The sequence below is a fragment of the Mytilus californianus genome, unplaced genomic scaffold (genome assembly GCF_021869535.1).
Source record: "Mytilus californianus isolate M0D057914Y unplaced genomic scaffold, xbMytCali1.0.p SCAF_6, whole genome shotgun sequence".
In the NCBI taxonomy this organism is placed as follows: Eukaryota; Metazoa; Mollusca; class Bivalvia; order Mytilida; family Mytilidae; genus Mytilus; species Mytilus californianus.
This window is the reverse complement of record NW_026262712.1, coordinates 61,268,988-61,285,157: the sequence shown is the minus strand read 5'-3', so window position 1 is coordinate 61,285,157 and position 16,170 is coordinate 61,268,988. Positions and strand designations below refer to the sequence as shown.

The window sequence follows — 16,170 nt, the reverse complement described above, 5'->3', positions numbered from 1 at the left end:
TGTGTGACAATCTCAAAACAAACAAACATTTAACAAAGAGGCACAAAAGGCATCTATCAAATATAACAACCACATTTATTGCTTACTTAAATATTTAAAGTCCTGTAGAAATCTGTCTTGGTGTAACTGGAAGTACGTTGTCGTTTAAAAGTTTCTGTAACGAATCAGTCTATAACCATGGTAACACCTGATGATGCTTGTGTCCATTTTGTTGGAAATCCATTTCCTGAACAAGTCAGTTCTAAAAACATTTTAGGTGTAAAGTTTGTCTGAAAATGATAGGCGAAATATAACAAAGGGTCATGCAAACTTATTAGTTAAAAATAAACTTACAACGCCATGGCAAAAAAAAAAGAGAAAAAGACCAAAATACAAACAACAGTACACAAAAAACAACATAGAAAACTTAAGACTGAGCAACACAAACCCAACAAAAAAAAAAACGGGAGTGATATAATGTGCTCCGTTTAGGTAAGCAGATCCTGCTCCACATGTGACACCGTCGTGTGCATCAGTGCTGGAGTGGTAAATAATATAACACACAGTAATGCATTTTTTCTTTCTTTTTGATATTCTCCATTCCGGATGAAATTCATATTTACATTCTTTAGATATTAAAAGTGTACAGTATTGAATATATTTCATTAAAGAACAACCAAAAATTTTAATTATGTAGTGCCACACTGCGAAATGCATGCGTAGAGTTTCCTGTACGGATGGTTTTGAAATATGTTACAACTACAAGACAACCGAAATATTTAAAGTAAAAATTGACATATAGCTTTGCCTTTTGAATAATCCTATAGTTTAACGATTTTGAAAAATTATAAAATACATTCAAACGTGATATCCAGTTATCCACTGTTCCAAACACATGTATTTTATATTCTCGACCACTAAAACTACAGTACAACCTGATATGACATATTTTAAGACTTTATAAAATAGATCTAAAGCATCTAGTAGTGTATATTATTATTTTGAATAGAAATTTAAAACCTCTGAGATCACTCTTGGCTTTTGGTGGGGTTCGTGTTGTTGTGTAATTTTCTGTGTTGTTTTTGAGTACTGTTTGTATTTTGGTTGTTTTTTGCCATGGCGTTGTCAGTTTGTTTTCGACATACGAGTTTGACTTATGATTTTGAATATTCTTTTCTCTAATTCTTACTCGATTTATCCTTTTCCTGACATATTGATTATCTTTATTCAATCAACGTTTGGTTTATTTGAACTCAGTTCTGCATTGGTCAAAATTCAATTATGACGTTAAAATTTCTTTCTTTCCTCTGAAATTCCCATGACGTCATGAAAAAAGGCGACCATGCCTGATGACGTCACGTAGAAAGAACACATCTTTTTGCAGGTCGTTCGAAAAGAAGGATTAAGATTTTCTGCTTATCGTTCAAAAATCATTAGAGAAACAGATTCCACCACCAGATATCGTACAATACGATATTTATCCACTCTCGACAGTTAAATTTTAAATATTTAAAACGCTCGGCAAGCTTCACGTTTTAAATTTGAAAATTTAACTGTCTCGAGTGGATAAAAATCGTATCACACTCAATGCAGTAGTAGAATCTATATTTATCTCTTTTGAACAAGATCGATGTTTACATTGTATATAGATATAAGAAGATGTGGTATGAGTGCCAATGAGACAACTCTCCATCCAAGTCAAAATTTATAAAAGTAAACCATTATAGGTCACAGTACGGTCTTCAACACGGAGCCTTGGCTCACACCGAAAGGGCCCCCAATATTAATAGTGTAAAACCATTCAAACGGGAAAACCAACGGTCTAATCTATATAAAAAACGAGAAACGAGAAACAATTATGAACCACATCAACAAACGACAACTACTGAACATCAGATTCCTGACTTAGGACAGGTGCAAACAAATGCAGCGGGTTTATGTCGTTTTTAACAATTGTATATTATATCTGCAACGCGAAAGAAATAAGAAATCGTTATAAAATGATCTGAGCAAAAATTTATCACAAATGCACAGTTACTTAATACAAACAACATCTACTTTACCTTGTGGTATTAGATAAACAAAAAGCAGAAGCACTATCCACTTATCCATGTACTTTATCTCTAAACGCAACAAAAGAGGGACGAAAGATACCAGAGGGACAGTCAAACTCATAGATCGAAAACAAACTGACAACGCCATGGCAAAAAATAAAAAGACAAATAGACAAATAATAGTACATATGACACAACATAGAAAACTAAAGACTAAGCAACACGAACCCCACCAAAACCTGGGGGTGATATCAGGTGCTCCGAAAGGGTAAGCAGATCCTGCTCCACATGTGGCACCCGTCGTGCTGCTTATGTTATTACAAATCCGGTAAATAGTCTAATTCGGAAGGTCACATTCGTGAAAAGTGAAGGGTAGTGTAGTTACGACATAAGGAACATATCCGATATCATCTGTGAAACGCTTAATCCATAACGGTCAACCAACTCGTGATGGCGTCCATAAAATTTACGAAGGGATGATTTCAACTTCACCATTTGGAACTCTTGGTTTAATAGCTTCCTTGTGAGCAGCAATCCTCTATCAAAGAAATCGTGATAGGAAATACAAGCCCGGGAATATCGTATCAATTGGGAGATATATACTCCGTATGCAGGCGCTGCTGGAATGTTGCTACATAGAAATGGAAAGTTCACAATTGGGAAGCTGAAATCATCTCTTTTGTCGTAAAGTTTTGTTTTCAACCGACCCTCATTGTCAATTTCTAGATGTAAGTCAAGATATGAGGCAGACTTAACTGTATCTGTAGTATCCTTTATCTCTAGTTCGATGGGATAGATTCATTCAACATAGTCACCAACTTTTGTATTATTTAGTGAGAGAACATCATCTATATAGCGGAACGTAAAGTTAAAGGATATTTCTAACTTCTTATCTTTCTTCCTAAGAAGTTCCTGTACGAAGTCAGCCTCATAATAATAAAAAAACAAGTCGACAAGAAGAGGGGCACAATTGGTTCCCATTGGAAATCCAACAGTCTGTTGAAAAACACGTTCTCCAAACGTAACAAATATGTTGTCAATCAAGAAATCAAGCATCTTGATAATGTCAGTTTCAGAGAATTTTTTGTTTGAATCAGAGTGATTATTTACAAAGTAGGATTTATCCCTCCCCAAGACAAGATACTTGTATCTACTTTCGCCATTTTTTTTAAATGAAACACAGTAATACCAACTCTTTCAATTCGTCTTTTTGTTTGGAATGGGGAATATTTGTGTAAAGTGTAGAAAAGTCAAATGTATTAATACTATTGCAAGATGAGAGAGTCTTAGATTGTATGTACTCTAAAAGATCTTTGGAATTTTTTAGTATCCACATCTGATTCACGCCACCTCTAGAATAGGCAGTTTCACAATAACTTTGGAGCCCGGCTTTGATTGCAGATAAAATAGATGTTAATAATTTAGAAAGAGGTTTCGTGGAGCCCTTTGAAGACCCAGCAATATACCCTTGTTTGTAAGGACACTTATGTAGTTTAGGTATCCAATACAATACAGGACTAAACATGAATTCATTATTTACTGTAAAGTAATTAAAGGTAGATTGGGGGTCATAATTAAACTCCATAGGAATTTCAGATAATTTGTAAAAATGTAGTTGAAACCATGCTTTTTTCAAAAATATAATAAAAAGTATTGGTCACCAGGCCTTTTTTTCACGTTACATGTTATGCAAAATTGTCAGATTTTGCATAAATTATGCATGGAAAACACAATTTTGTGTGATAAAAAGAAAACTACACTATAGAATTTTAAGATTAAATATGAGAAGGCAGCTCTGATAATATGCTTTTAGATAAAAAATAGAAAAAATTGGACACACTCTATTATAAAAGTGACTTTATCTGAGTTATCTCCCCTTATTTGACAAAGTTGGAAAAAAAAAATGAATCAAACAAAAATATGTTTTTTCTTTGTAAAATACAGCCGTAAAATATGATACAACACATAGTTTTCTATATAAACATGAAAAGTCTTACACATGAATTCAGACTACTCTCAACATTTGCGCATTTCATTAAAGATCTAGACCGATCATTGTTATCTGCTATTTCAAAATCCAAGATAGCGGAAGACACCACAGCTTCATTAATATTTCATGTTTTGTAAGAAACTTTCTCGGTATACATAATATCAGCCAATATTATGATCAACCAGGAAAATACTGAGATTGACATTCTTTGTGTTCAATTCTTTCAGTTGCTTTTTAGCGTCTCATGTAAAACATGCATCAAATTTTACCTTACATGTGTTTCTAATGACAATCAATAATTTGTATCATTTGATTTTAAAAAATATAAAGAAACTATTTCAATTAGAATACACTTAACAAACTATATCAGGTTTTATTATTTGTTTCATTCAATAGTATTATGTCGTTCCAGAGACAAACATATGCATAAGTTCGGTCCACGTAATGTTTTTGTTACATTTTACAGTTTACTTGTTTTAAATGTCGAAACTTCAATCATAAAAATTGCGTGTGTATTTGGATTCATAGAGCAAATAACGCCTACCTTCTCAATGCAGTCGAACTTGCTCATTTTGGAGTTGATGCGATTCCATTCCTTTGTATCACCTTGATTTGTGTCTTCTTAATTGATTTATAAGATTTGGGCATTTGTAAACTACTGTTGCCTCGAACTATATTACATTTTTGCTCGGGAAACTGGTATTCAAATAAATTCAAGCCAGTTAGTTACACAAAAAATCCATTTTTCTGCTGAAGTAAACCAATCGATAAGAAGAATGTCGAAGATAGTGTTTATTAATTCCACTAAATACTTTTGAAAAACAAACGTTTAAAAATCATTGTATATATTAAGTGTTCAATGGAATTAATAAGCACATAAACACCTTCGGACTTTTTGAATTAATAATTAGGTGTCGTATATACTGGACAGAATCATTCAGATTATTCCAATTAGTTATAATGTATTGTTAAATGATGTGATCAAAAAAGCCCTAAAACGTACAAATCAGCATGTGCAATACTGATAACGTTGTCCATTTGATATCAATATATCGTTTTGCCCGGTCCAATACAGAAAAAATCTGAACTAACCCGTAGGTTTATACGGGACGTTTTCGCTTCACCTAGCGTTTTACGTATCTTATACATTAAATATATCTTTATTAAATTTTGTAACTAACAATGACATACAAAGCAGTTTAAATCATGTTCCGTGGTATACTGTGAAAGTACTTTAATTCGTGGGTATCAATTTTCGTTAAGCAAAAGTTACATGTTCGTGGATTCTTAAATTCGTGGATTTTAGTTTTCTGGGAAAAACAGTCGGATGGACAATTTAGAAACAAACATTCTTAAAAATAATCATATGGTATCATTTTCACTTACATGTTTGTCTTTCGTTCGAACAACATTCATCAAATTTTTAATAGAATAATTACTTTCAGAAATAATCTGATTTATCTATAAATACAAGTTGTCTCATTGAAGGAAATTGCAAAGTAAACATTTTAATTGATGCAGACGTGTAATCAGAAGTGTTGACACTAATCATTTTTATTGAGAATTTTAAAGAGTTAAAATGAACACTTCATCATCGTATATCTTCACCGGAAGTCTGACTTTCATCTTTCAAAACTATTTTTTCATGAGAATAAAAAAGGTTAACAGTCGTACAACTTAGGTTATTTTAAGATTAAAATCCTATCTAAAGTTGTACATGCTACACTGGTGCTACGCCACTGCATAAGTTACTTCATAGAAGGTTTGTTGATTTGTTTCTTTATATTATAAGCCCGTATCCATGTAGTCAAACCTACAGTGGATCTTTTCATGTCTTGCTTTAAACAAGAGTTGATTTATTTCGTTGGACACTTAAATTCGTGGATAAAGCCTTCCTAGAAAACCACGAAAATTGGTATCCCACGAATAAAAGTACTTTCACAGTATAACGATTTGAAACGGAAATATATCCAGCCTTTCGGTTGTGAAACTTTAAAATATTATCAATGTTACTTTTCGTCGACCAATCATTAGAACGCAGATGATTATGAGTATGAATGGTTAAAAAGTCTAATTTATCTTCCATGCTACTTCATACTTGCCAGATAAAATAAATTGAATTAACATAGTACATGGACGAGAAATCAGATATTTCATCAATGTTGACAAAATATTCGTCTAGACTGCGACAGTTCAAGCACGAACTCCTGCAACTACTTCACAGTAGGTTTGTTGAATCAGATTCTGAATCATTTAATAAAAGTGTTATAAACTTGAAGTTTCTGTATTGGCCCTGTTATAGATTCTCCATAAGCTGTATTTGACATCGACTCTTCAAGTCTCGTGGCCAATAAAGCTAATTTCGAATCTATAACAAGGACCAATGACATACACCAAATAAAGTTTTTGAATAAATACTTGTTTGAATGTTTTTATTCATTATTTGAATTAATATTCACAAAAAATAAGCTATAAAAGCCCCGGTATAATAAAATGAGAAAAAATTGGCAGCAAGATTACAAGATTACATTCAAAACTTAAATTGAGAAGTCATGGCAATAATCAAATAAACGACGGAAAGACAAATAAATCTTCAGAACACTATATAGAAAACTAAAGAGTTCTAAACTTGAACTCCACCAAAAAATGGGGATGATCTCAGGTGAGCAGATTCCACATGAGGTATCCGTCTTGTGCTAATGGTGAGTACAAATTCGGTGATGACTCTAAAAAAAATGCTGTGCTCATCCAATTTGTCGAAAATTTTTGTTCTTAACCGAATGTCCTTGTCATTTTCTAGATTTAAGTTCAGATGTGAGGAAATCTTAACTGTATCTGTGATTAATTAAACAGAAAAATGAATAGGAATTAACAAAAATACGGGATAGGACAGAATTAAAACGAGCTCTCTACTACACAAAGCTAGTGAGTGCTACTAGAAGAGCAGTATTTGCTTACCCTTCCAAAGCACCTATTAAAATCCGAATTTTTTGGTTTACCTCGTGTTGCCAAGTCTTTATTGTTTAATGTTGTGTTTTGTGGACTTATTCGTCATTTCGTGTCGTCTTTTGCTTATTTGTCATGGGTTTTTCAGTTTTGTCTCGCGTTTTTTCGCGCCTAACTGTACTCTAGATTTTAGTCAGAATAATTTCAATTTCGTGTTGACGTTTTATGATCATAAGTTGGAACGTATTGAAAGTGTATTATAAAACTACAAACGAAGGCAAACGTTTCCTACGATGATTAGGAAAAGCGAAATACCTTGAACACCACATGTGACAAATAAATTAGTGTATGAATTTTATTTTACACGACGGAATAGCAGCAATGATATAAAGGTTAGTTTAAATACATCATACACAAAGAGTTGTTTTACTGCAAGCTTTATATTCTATTTTGTTTCTCGTCGTGTATATTTTTATTTTACTTTAGGAATGCATTCGTAGTCCATACACAGTCATATACAATTGTTTTCCCCTATGATTCGCGTAGTTTACCTTGTTAAGCTGAGTTCATGTTAACAAAATCTTGGCCCGTATGCATAAAGCTTCTGAAGTCATAAGTTTCCTTAGCAAACACTTAAGTTAAGGAAACTCCTCCATACTAAACTTAGTGGTATGCATAAAGCATGTTAAACTAAATATTGCCTTAGTAAAATTTTCGTCGTTTTAAGTCACGCCATACATGTGGTATGTATGAAACTACTAAAACTAAGATAGCTCCTCAGATTATCCTTAATTATAAGGTACCTTAAATTAAATCAAAAAGTACCGGAAGTATGCGGTTTTGCAGAAAAAAGAATGTGTTTGCTTCCAATAAATCAGTAAATAATAATTTCAGAAATAATTTTTTTTTTTTTATAGCTAAATATTATAATCAACAAATTAGAGATAGCAGTGGATATTTGATTAATAACATCATACCCTTTAGTCTCAAACTCACTTATGTGTATTCCGAAAAGTGTTCACTATGTATGCACGCATGACAATCATGCTATTTTTTTTCTTTTGATTTATTTGTACGTGCTTACTTAATATATGTATATAACCTTAAATGTTATTTTGTACAAATGCATAATGTTTAACATCTGAAAAGGCTATGAAAATCGGTTTGCTCGCACAAATTCTTTTCATTTGAGGGTGGGGTGGGGTTGTAGATTGGCATGGTATTTTGGTTGATTATAGAATTGTATAATCATGGTTTATAGATGAGTTGATTATTCACTGCTGTTTAATGGTGTTGTTGACTTTTCTTAACCCGTTTCTGCATAATCCGTTACTCGACATTAAATATCGGTTAAGAGGTCACAAAAACATATAGGTTAGATAAAGTTGCGTACTTCCAGTTTTATAATTAATGTGTCACGTGAGAAACAAGTTAAATAACAGTCTTAGTAATTGCTCTTTGTGGCAACAGCTTTTAAATCTTATTCTCAAAACACTGTTTACAAAGATATAAGTTATGCCTCCAAGTAAAACAAATTAAATCCGACGAAACGAAAATCCCGTTTCCAACCATATAGTACTGAAACGGTTGCGACAAAAACTAATTCTGAGAAAACAAAAACCGAAATGGTGGATGAACTGTCAAAAATTAGTTTCAAAGTGCCTACAAACTTCACATTAAACGTTGTTAAAACTCTTGTTGTATACAGAAAACATTGGTAACAAAAACAGTGATGCTCGCGTAGGAGACATCGAAAATACTTTAAGTGCAGCAGACAGTTTTCCATCTGATACGCAAACTGCTTCAACAGAGACACAAAGCCGTGAAAGCATTGACAATACTTCTTCTGCTACGGAAAATGTTAACACTAATTAATATATTGGTGGCTGCTTTTAACACTATGTCACAATGCGTAAATGGCCTTCAGAAATTCGTCGATACCCTGATGACAGAGAAGCTCTATAATACTAACAAACCGTATAATGTACAACAATGGTACGATTCCAGTAAAACCGGACCGTCGATACTAAACACACCGGATGCGTTACCTCATGGATTTAATAGAACAGGAGTTCGTTCTGATGGTTTTCCTAATGTCGACATAGTTTCTACAGCTTTGCAGAAACAAATAATACACGGTAAGGACATTAACTTAGCTTTTCTCCTTATTCCTTGTTTCGAGAGTCCCCAATCACATACCATTTTGACAGACAGTATGGGAATAATGTAGGGAATAAGCCAGACCCGCGCTTAAATCAACAACTAACAATCCAGGAATTTATCAAGGCCTTCGGAAAATTCAAGCGTGTAATGACATCTGCTTTTCCAGGTAGGAGATTTGAATTAGACGCCTACGAGGATATAATAGAGTAATTTTTATGGTCAGAAGTTCTACGACTACCATAAATTATTCTCAGCAAAGTCCGCGACACTACTTCATGAAAAACAAATCAAAGTCGATTGGAGCAAAAGGGATCGCGACCTAATTATTTTGATAGGTGCGGGCGTTGAAATCAATATTTGCAAGCTTTGTCACATGGTTGACCATGATAATAAATTCTGTCCACTGTATTATCAGAGAAAAGCGTATCTACCCCACATCTGATGAGAAATGGCGGTAATTCCGATATTCGTGGTAGGAAGCGTTTTTACCACAACGGGAAAGAAATTTGCAATAATTTCAATAGTATGTCTGGCTGTAATAAAGACGGTCGTTGCCTCTTCTCACACATGTTCTCTAATTGTCGTAACTTTGGTCATAGCTTAACCGCCTGTCATCGTCAATCTACACAAAACGATACCGAGAAAAATAGAGAGAACCACACATTTAAAAACACTGTTGCTAAGACTGGTACTCCTACACCAAAGCAGAATTTCGGTTCCGAAAAATGACTATCAAATATTAACTTTGCCCTACAAGCTACTACTCCGATTCACGTAGACGTATTACAAAATGAACTTAAAAATCACAGTGACACATCTTTTGTATTTAACTTATGCAATGGTTTAAAATATGGTTTTGACACTAAGGTATCTGTGACTAGTTTACCAACCCTTGAATGTCGTAATAATTGCATTAAATAGGAGGAAACATATTATTTCTATGTGCGATTAACTTTCGGTTGCCGATCTAGTACCATTACATTCGATACTTTGTCACAAGCAATATGTTATATTGCCAAAAACAATTACAAGGTCAATAACATTTTACACCTGTTAGACGATTTTTTAACTATCGATCCGCCACACGCAGACGGAGAGGGATCAATGGCATTAATGATTATGATTTTTAAACGCTTAAATGTTCCAATAGCAATGCACAAAACTGTTGGCCCTGCAACGTGTCTTGAATATCTTGGCATCATCCTACATTCACAAAAAATTGAAGCCCGTTTACCTCAGGAAAAAGTTGATCGAATTTGTGAGTTTATTTCAAGTATAAGTGTCAGATCCTCTTGCTTTAAGAGAGAAGTTCTACAGCTCCTTGGGCATTTAAATTTTGCATCAAGAGTTATATTACCGGGCAGGTCATTTGTGTCTTATCTAATCAATTTATCAACCAAAGCGAAAGAATTACATCATTATGTGCGTTTAAATAAAAAATGTCGGATAGATCTCGATTTTTGGTTACGATTCCTAAAGAATTGGAATGGAATTAATATGTATCATAATTCTACATTTATATCTAATTACGATATGGAATTATTCACGAATGCATCGTCAACTATAGGTTTTAATGAATATTTTGGTGGAAAGTGGTTTTATTCGTCATGGCCGACCGAAATAAAAAAGATCACAAACAGTAAACATTCAATGGCATTTCTTGAATTGTATCCAATCGTTGTGGCAGCTGTTTTATGGGGTGTCTCATGGAAAACAAAAAAGGGTTATTTTGGTCTGATAATATGTCTACAGTCGAAATTATAAGGAAAGGCAGATCAAAATGTTTGTATTTTATGAAGTTCATGGAAAAATTAACATGGTGCGCATGTACAAACAACTCCTTTTTTAGTGCAAAACACGTGCCAGGTTTACATAACGATATAAGTGATGCCTTATCTCGATTTCAGATACAACGATTCAGAACCATGGCACCGGATGCAGACTCTCTTCCGGAACCGTGTCCCAATATCTCAGATGTAATTTGGTGTTAAAACAAACTGTCAAACAACTATGGACGACGTCTATATCTAAAAGGACCAAGGACGTGTATGATATTGGTTTCATGCATTTTTAGAGATTTTTACTGTTAAATAATGTGACATTTACAAATAACTTGGCCCAGTATGCCCAGTTTCGGAAGAAATTCTCATATATTGTGTTGCCCATTGTCAAACAGTTCTGAAACTTCATTATTCAACCCTTAAACTTTATCTATGTGGAATAAGGTACAACTGTTAAAAGAAAAATTGTAGTGATCCCTTAGAACTGTATAACGGCATACTATTTCCATAGCTTACATTGATCTTAAATTCTGTCAAACGATCTCAAAATCAAAACAAGAGAGTAAGGCTACCAATCACTTTGATATTCTTGAAAAAATTATAAAGAGATTACAAAAAGGAGTTTTTTTCAAAGTTCATTGACTTCATGATAGAAACAGCTAGCGTGATTTCTTTCTTTGGCTTCCTCCGATGCTGCGAAATAACTGTTATCAAATCTGAACAATTTAAACCTGCAATTAATTTATGTATATCAGATATTTCATTCACAGACAATGTTACTAACCTACACTTAAAACAGTCAAAAACTGATTCATTTTGTAAGGGTATAGATATTCAGTTACATCAAATTAATAGTCATATTTGTCCTTATCGTGTTTTAAAAAGATATTTAGAGATCAGGAAAACGTGTATATCGTCTTATCAATTGGCAATTTAGCCATGGAAAGAAAATTTTTTATAACAAAAATCGGACATGTTTCAGAGTCATGCGGTTATGATCCTAAAAACTTTTCAGGTCACTTATTTAGAATAGGTCCTGGAACCGTAGCTGGTCAAGCTAAAATAGAGGATCACGTGATAAAAACGTTAGGCCGTTGGTCTTCAGATTGCTATGTGCGTTATATTCGCACTCACCCAACCTCTATAAAACATGCACAACAGCAACTAGCTAAGTCTGTTTATCATAGATTATATTATAGTCAGTTTTGAATTTATGGACACAAGAACTGCACGTTTGCTTTATATGTATATTTTGTTTCTTTCATTTGCCTTATCATTGTGTTATTCGTTGACTTATTGAAGGTGATCCCGGAGGGACTCTTCATTCTAAATACTTTGCGGGTCTCTCAGACTCATCTAATTTCTAATCGCTATTTCTTCAGAGTTTCTAGGCACCTTTTGAAATATTTCACTTATCATTCATAATTTTCATTCATTTTCTAAGCATTTTTCATTTAACATCTCCAATCTCAACTCAACACCTTAAAACATTGTAGCCCACCGTCACGCGGAATGATGAAGCTTCGCTTTGTCATTCTTATATCAGTTGTCTTGTTCAAGTTGGGCATAGTGGCTTGTCAGTTGTGTACTTTCCACGAAAGAACCGGTTCCTGACAAAGTCCTGAAGCAAAATTATTTTTCAGATAGTTGAGTGATTTCCAAAGGCCAAACAATTTAATATGTTTTATTTAGTACAGAAACTACATTTTCATTTTATTGAGTGTAAAAATATTCATAATAAATATAGTACGTTTACACAGTATTTTTTAGTACCTATGGTTCCGTGAACAAAATTTATTATTGAATCTAGTTTGCTGACATTACACTAAGATTACATTCACCAGGACCCTTTAACAAATCTGACCTCACGATTTGTAACAGATGTTAAAGTTTAACACAGTGACGATAATGAGCATATCGACACAAAATAGTTTCACAGTTTGATGTCCTACGAATATTTACTAACAGTTTGATTGATTAGAAGAAATAATTATTACAGAGACTGCAATGTCGAATTCGTCACAAATCATATTGTACTATTACACGTGTATAGCAAACTGCATAACATGAGGCGCATAGTATAATCGCCATTGAACCCAGTATTACAGTTTAAATACAACATTTAACTATATTATCATTATATATATTACATTTACATGATTTCACTTCGACTAATTCCACTACAATTAGATAAACAAGATTATCATGTGGAAAACTCACGTCATTGTCAGAATAACAGTTATTGATTGATTAATGGGATGACTGCTTACAAAATGTATATGGTTAATTGTTTGTTGGTATAAATCCAGTGGTAAATATGTCATACATATACAGGACGGAAAAACATAGAATATATTTTGAAACAGAAATTCGGCTATCAGTTTTACACAAACACACACAGAAAAAACAAGTATATAAATCAATTCTATAGTTTCTATTGAAAAAGATTTACTTTATCTAAAAGGCAATTTATGTAAATACTTTCAATACAATTTTGGTATGATCCCTCTCGACAGTTTTTGAATAATTGTTAATTTTTTCAAAGATTTATGTGAATTTAAGTTTTTAGTCATTTTAAGCATTAATGATATGGTGAAAAAAATAAATAAAACACGTTTTAAATTTCATGCGTCCAAAGCGCTTTTCTGGATTTACCTTCATCTGGAACTCTCAAAGACAAAAGTGAATTCTTCGGAAATACGTACAAAATAGTACTGAACCCTTTTCAATTTAAAAAAAAGATGATAAGAAATTTGTTTCAAATGAAAATTTTATTAAAAAAGAAATAGTAAAACAAAATCTTAATCTTGTGTGGTTTCAGTTGAAAACTATGCTCTTTTTGTGGTTTAAATACACAATTTAATGAAATGAAATTGTAAACAAATAAATGAAATAAATTGCCTTTTGATGTTTAAAAACTTTTTTAAGAATGGAGTTGACGATATTTAAATATGTACATCAAAGATTTAAATGGAAAAATAATTATGATATAACATTTTTAAAGAGGTAATGAATGTTTAAAATAGACTATGAGTTGGTAAACATTTTGTGATACCTTTTCATCACAAATTATCTACTTACTCATACTTGTAAAATGTCTAAAATGATAAAAGTCTGTTTGGATGTATAAGTACCCGGCCACGTCCACTTGTATCTGTAGTATTTGTACAAATATATAAAAAAAAAAAGTAAAATCACAAAAATACTGAACTCCGAGGAAAATTCAATCGGAAAGTCCCTAATCACATGGCAAAATCAAATGACAAAACACATCAAACGAATGGACAACAACTGTCATATTCCTGACTTGGTACAGGCATTTTCAAATGTAGAAAATGGTGGATTGAACCTGGTTTTATAGCGCTAAACCTCTCACTTGTACGACAGTCTTATCAAATTTCGTTATATTTACAACGATGCGTGAACAAAACAGACATTATAAATAAAATAGTCAAAATATGGGTACAGCAGTCATCACTGTGTTACAATATCAAAACAAACAATTATTTACAAAAAAAGCACAAAAGCATCTATCAAATTAAGACCCACATTCATTGCTTCGCGTGTCTGACGTCAGAAAATGTAAACGTCACATAAGAAAAAAGTTTGTCATTCAATGTCTATTCAAAACAATTTTATAATTTCACATGGGGAATGTTGGTATACAGGGTTAAAAAATCAAAAGTTATGTTAGAATTAATTTCAGAAATAGACCGAGATTTATAATTGTCCAGAAGTTCTTCAGAACCCTTAAGAATCCACATATGGTAAATACCACTACGCGAGTAAAATAAATTTGTCGTTTGTCGTTCAAAGTATTTTCAAATTTATAATAGAACAATAACATAATGACATATAATAGAACAATAACATAATGACGGGATCTTTTAAAGTACAGAGTCACGTTATAAGAACCACAGAAACACAAAAAGTCGCATATACAAAACACACCAGTAAAAATTAAAGATAATACAAACACATTGACGGGATGTATAAGTACCTAGCCACGTCAAATGGATATCACAGAAAACAAACCAAACAGTAAAAGTAATATTAATAATAGAACAAAGACAAATGAAAGAACAATATTACACGTTGTTAAGATGATAAACAACGTCAGTATGCAGAATCTATACTTCAAGACCATCATGTATTGTTTGTGAAGTTGATACGGAATATTTATCAACAAGGTCTTGGTACCTTCCGATGAACTTTTTTAGAAAAAGGACGAGACGTTCTTTGACATACCCCTGGTTCATCAACTTTCTGCTCAGACACTGGTGACGTTTAACAAAGTATTAAAGTATTTCTCTTAAATGTACATAAATAGGTCGCAATTGCCATGTGCAGTCGTTAGACGACCACCTAATCCTCTAAGCGGATACGACGTCAGCGTAATTCTATAACTGAACCGTCTGCTCATGCAGTCTTACGTTATGACATACACCACCCTTCACATTGATAACGTCTAACTGATTGTCTATGCTACAGAGTATTCGTACACATTTGTGGATACACTATACAGGACAGAAGAACAAAAGACAGTGGACATTATATACCAATAAACTAGGAGGCAGTCATTCTAAGTTGAAGAAGTAAGTGAAAGCTGCACATCGTTGTCCTGTCCGTCGCATTGGGCTATTTCAGTTGAAAGACAAACTTTCCTCATGTCGACAACATCAGTATGGTGCAAGTGGAAAACGCGGTATACGAGTTCAGCAAAAGAGAGAAGCTGTAGATAAACTGACAAATATAAAGACGATGTAGAACAGAATGTTTTCGAATATTCAATTCACAGATGCTGTCTCCCACTTACCACACTTAAACTAGATATGCAATATAATGTCAAGTGCTATGTTATTAAATAGAATGTCCTTCGTGAAAATAGTTTCCAATGGAAGAAATATTGTAGAATAGTATTTCCAGTAGAACAGATCTCCTTAATCACTTGAAGACTTAAGTAATTTTATTCATACGACTTAAGAATTTCACTTTACTAAGGAAATTCTTAGTGAAATATAAGCTTAAGAAACACTTAATTTAAGATGTTTTATGCATATTGGCCCTGTATATTTAGTCGTTGTGCCATCAACAGTTGTGTCAGATGTGGTACTGGAATATCATAAATTACTCATTGTAATAGATCAGTTGTGGATATGATCCTATAATTTGTTGTAGAAATGTCGAACTTGACATTAATAGTTGACAGAAAAAAAATCCCAATAAAATATGCGATAACACAAAAATTAAACACCAA

At 32.9% G+C, this 16,170-nt stretch overlaps 1 long non-coding RNA gene across 1 annotated transcript; it reads left to right on the top strand.

The window, feature by feature from the left end:
- Positions 1 to 8,428: 8,428 nt before the first annotated feature.
- LOC127704172 (uncharacterized) lies at positions 8,429 to 12,155 on the top strand. Its single transcript, XR_007983173.1, has 2 exons — positions 8,429 to 9,107; positions 11,040 to 12,155. It is a non-coding gene; the product is annotated as an uncharacterized LOC127704172 (long non-coding RNA).
- The last annotated feature ends 4,015 nt before the right edge of the window (positions 12,156 to 16,170 follow it).